Source organism: Eptatretus burgeri, chromosome 13 (genome assembly GCF_056783735.1).
Source record: "Eptatretus burgeri isolate ZD-2024b chromosome 13, Ebu_testis_v1, whole genome shotgun sequence".
NCBI classification, from domain to species: Eukaryota; Metazoa; Chordata; class Myxini; order Myxiniformes; family Myxinidae; genus Eptatretus; species Eptatretus burgeri.
The window spans coordinates 33,282,389-33,287,388 of NC_140973.1; positions in this window are offsets into that span (position 1 = coordinate 33,282,389).

Genomic DNA, 5,000 nt, shown 5'->3' on the forward strand with positions numbered 1-5,000 from the left:
CGGACTCGCCCAACTGAACCCAGGGCCCGAGGTGGGTGCGGCAGCGGCCGCGGTGTATGACACCTCCCCCCCCCTCTCCACCAAGACCCTTCCCCAACCCTTGCCGAAACGGCTCAGCTGAGTGCATCCAACATGGCCCAGCTATGCGCCATGCTGGCGGCAATGAACAAACAAATGAATGAAGTGAAAACGACGATGGATACAAATACAAATGAAATGAAAAACGAAATGAAAGACATGAACGAAAAGATGGATACAAATACAAATGAAATGAAAAACGAAATGAACAAGCAAATGAATGAAGTGAAAACGACGATGGATGCGAATACACAGCAAATGAGGGAAGAAATAAAAGAGCTGCGGGGTGAGACGCAGAACATGGGCCAATGCCTGCAGGCGGCCATGAAGGCCGTGACCGGGGAGATAAAAATGGCGACTCCACGTGTGGGAGCAAACGAGCTGGGTGGGGGTGCAACGGCTGACAGGCCCGCGGTGGAGGCGGGTGAAAAAATAATTCGTGGAACGTGTTGGGCGAGGGTCGTGACGATGACCGAAAGGGAAAAATTAAATGGGGAGACCAAAACGTGTGAGACGAGACACGAGGTGACGACAAAGGAAATAATAATAGTTGAGACAAGGGAGGTAAAGGGTGAAGAGTTGGCAGTGACGGTAGCCGGGAAGGGAACGACAGAGGAGAGACTGCACGGTGAGGACGGGGTAAGTGACGCACACACACACACGGAGGTAGTGGAGGATAATGGGGAAAGCTCGCGGAGCGTGCAGGGACCCGGTGTGAGCAGCTGGATGGCCTCCTCCAGGAACGAGGGGAGGGAGTATGCCCCCTTGAGGCGAGTCACGACCAGGTGAGTTCGGTCGTGCTTTGCGAGGTTGAGGGGACGAGTGCTGTGGACGGGTGCACGGAGAGCTTGGGGGGTATAGAGGCCCCGGAGACCCTTGTGGGGACACGAATCCCCAGTGTGGTTGTCCCTGTGTGTGTGGTGCGAGGTGTGAGTGCGTCCCCGTGTGTGGAAGCGACCCCGTGTGTGAGTGGGGTGGTGGCGATGGTGCCGGAGTACGTGCTTCCCAGCACGCCGTGCGTGGGTGAGGCACCGTGTGTGAGTGAGGCCGTGTGTGTGAGTGAAACGGCCAGTATGAGTGAGGCACCACGTGTGAGTGGTGTGGTGGCGATGTTGCCGGAGTACGTGCTTCCCAGCACGCCGTGTGTGGATGAGGCACGGTGTGTGAGTGAGGCACCGCGGGTTAGTGCCCCCGCGTGTGTGGGTGAGGCACCGTGTGTGGATGAGGCACGGAGTGTGAGTGAGGCACCGCGGGTTAGTGCCCCCGCGTGTGTGGGTGAGGCACCGTGTGTGGATGAGGAACCGCGGTTGAGTGCCCCCGCGTGTGTGAGTGAGGCACGAGTGAATGGAGCACCACGTGTGAGTGGTATGGGTTATGCAAGGGAGACCGTGTGTGTGAGAGAGCGGTATGAGAGGGAGATGTCGGTTGGCATGCGGGAGCACGCAGCCGCGTCTCCCGGTGTGAGTTTAATGGTGTGGACTGTGTGCGTCGTGACACGCAGGTGTGCGTGGGTTGAATGGAGACGACGACGGCGACAGAGGAGAGAAAGCCGAGTAGCGGCTGTAGTTGTTTCGCGGACCGTGCCGGGTTCACCCAGCAGTGAGCACGAGGTTCGTGCTGTGCAACGCACGAGACCACCACGTGCTCGCTTGCGAGAGTGAAGTCCCGGTCCGGAAACGCCAGCGGTGGATTTGCCGATCCCGCGGACGGACAAAGTTTAGGCAGGACTACGAATTTGGACCGGACGGGTTCTCCACGCGATCGTGTGTGTTAAGCTCCAACGGGCAAAGCACATGTGTTCGCGTGGGGAACCCCTCGAGACGTGGGGCTTGTGTTTTTTTTTGCGCACGGTGACGTCATGGCTGCACGTGTGGTTGGAATCCGGCAGGAGGGGTATCTCTGCCGGATGGTACCGTCCAAGGAGGGACGAGGAACACGTGCAGCTGCATGACGTCACGGGCAGGTGTAAAGTGCGCGAGCTCTGAGTTGCCGCGCAGGTGCTGCGCATGAAAAAAAAAAGGAAAAAAAAAAAGGAAAAAACAAGCCTCACTTTCGGGTACACAGGATTCCTGGGCAAGGGGTGGAAGACCCCCTTACCTGGGCACAGGATGGAAACTAGTTAGGGGGAAGGGTTAGCTTAGCTAGACCGACTTCATGGGGCAGGGGTAAGTCCTCATGGAGTCCGTGGAATGGATTAGTTAGAGGGATTGTAGCCAGATTTAGGTTGGGAAATAAAATGATTTATTTGGAGACAGAGACAGACTTTGGATGTGTAGTGGGGACGTAGCTTAGCTACGTAGTGTTAAATGGAACGTGCTTTAGTGTAAGGGACGACGTGGGAGCACGAGTTAGTTAGGGGATGTAGTTAGAAGGATGGCAGAGTTCAGCGGTGTGTGTGTTGAAGAGTAGGAGAGTTGTGAGGTGAGTACATGGTGAGTGAGTGAGGCCAGCGGGTCTGTGTGTATGGAGTGAATGGGGAATGCATGGTGCGATGAGTGATTAGGGAGGAGTGACTCCGCCCAAGGGACCCCGGGGTCAGTGTAGAGTGAGTTAGCTGGGTTAGTCAAATTGAAAAATGGAGGTCGTTTTGTTGTTGGTGGGAAAGTAGGCTCGAGACCCATTTGGAGGGGTGCAGGAGCCCTGTTGACGGGCTTGGGAGCGTGGCTGCGAAAGGTGAGTATCGCTGAGTGGGTACCCCGGGCACCAGGCTAGTCGGCCGCGGTAGGCCAAGGGCCCATGGGGGGCCGGGATAGAGTAGTGGGCACGGGTGCGCCTGCTTGGTGCGGGGGCCCGGGGCGCCATTAGCCGCGTGGGCAGTGCAGTGGGCACGGGTGACCCTCGGAAAGGGGCCCGGGAGGCCGGCCTGCCACGTGTGCGTTTCAGGGGAGGTGCCATGGGGGGCACTCCCCGGTGTTAGGGAGCTGGTAGGCTCGGAGGCAGTGTAGTGCCCGGGGGTGCCATAGCGGGAGATTCGGCAGAGGGTCGTGCCTGCCAAAGGGAGCCACGTGTCCCAGCCAGGAGACCGTGTGAGGGCACGGAGAGAAAATTGGGGGGCGAGGCCCGAAATTGTGAGGACACCAACACAGGCGACGGGAATCTGGGTTGTTAGAACCAATAGTTTAAGCGAGAGGCGCTTGTTGAAAGCCCCGGGGTAGTTTAACGGTTAAATGGTTAGGGTAGATTAGGAGATGTACCCCTCCGCACCATCCATCCCCTCGCTCTCGTTGTGGGCCGCTGGACCCACTTTGGGTTAGATCGCCGAACTCTGGGGAGGCCATTCTGAGGCTTGAGTTGGGCCTTGACACAGGACGTTAGCTCTCCCTTATTCCCCTCCGGGAAGGGAACGTAGGGGTTGGGAGTAGGCTAGGTGACAGGATAGGTTAGCCGAACAAGGACGATAAAGGGGGTTAGGGGACGATTTATAGTGGGGAAGTAAAAAATAAAAACAACAAAAAAATTAAGTTGGGGCTAAATTGGGGCTTGACAAATTAAGGGAGTGGGTAGGTACAGTGACAGGCAAAGGCGATAGGTGGGAGGGAGACAGGTAGGTAGGTCCGAGCCCGCCTTCCGAGTGGCCAGCACCACCGCACTCCCTCCACCAACCTCCACTGAACGGCAAAGGCTGGCCACTTCATCGGCTGGCCGTGTTTTACTTCAAGGCGGAGGCCGGCCAACTTCATCGGCAGCTGTGTGCTGCAAGGCCTGTGCCGGCCAGTTCATCTGCTGGCTGTTTTTCTTCGAGGCCTGTGCCGGCCTGGTTCTGCGGGCTGAGTTTGCCTGCAGCGGCCTTCTTCTGCGGGCTGTGTTTGCCTGCTGCCTTTGCCATGCCATGCCCACTGCCCACGTTCACCAGCCCCGTTCAATTTTTGCTTTGCCCCCCCTGTTCATTTCCATGTGCGCCAGGATCCGCAAGGCAACAGTTTGCAAGCTGCGAGAACTGCCCTGTTGGCAGCTACAACACGGGCCTGCAGTGGCGGCCCGTGCACCGTGTTTGCGTTCATGCATCCATTCGTTGTGCTCATTGCGTGTGCCACTTGAGCTGGCACGGAGACTGCGTTGTGCAGCCCAAGCACCGTTGTGGTTCACTGAGTTCAGTTCAAAAGGGAAGGCCTTGGACTGCGTGTGAGCAGCCAGCCACGTTCCCTGTCACCTGCATTGTTTGAGCCAGAGACTGCATGCGGGCAGCCTGGCTCCCTGCTAACTGCTTTTCTTTTGCAGAGTTCAGTGATCCTGGGCCATGGTTTAGTGTAAGATTTGTAAGTTAAGGTTAAGATGTACTGTAAATATGAGTGCGCCCCCGGCATGTCTGTCTAGCGCCGGCAATTTTATTTAAGTCGTCCGTGTGAGTGAGTTTGTTTAGGTAGTTACGCAGCCCTCAGGTTATTTATTTTGGGGACACGAATACCATGAATGTCGCACTCAGGGATCCGTAGGTAAAATGTACTAGGGGAAAACTACACATGATGGCACACGAAAATTTGACGACTCGGGACGAGTCTGTAAAAAGGGAAGGGGTAGTGTTGTGGTTACCAGATTCGCAAACCACCATTCAGGTCCCTTAGGTGAGGTATCTCGGTAAGTGCATGTGTAGTTAGGCCCAAACCCGTTGTCTAGTGGGAATACATGTCATTTATACGTGCTGCGACTCTTCAGGATAGCCGTTTTTCTTTTACTATCTTTATTTTGGACCAATCGCCACCATCACAACCACAACAACAACCACCAACCACAACGCCGCTTCACCACAACCGCCATGACCTTTACCGTCACAACTCGCCACCATCGCATCACCGTCATCTCGCGCCACTCATGGGCACCGATGCTGGACTCGTGTAGGGCGCACGTTGAACAGCGTGTACAAAATCACGGATTTTCTGCTTCAAAAACGGATCAAAAACGACACACGCCCACTTTTTGCCGTC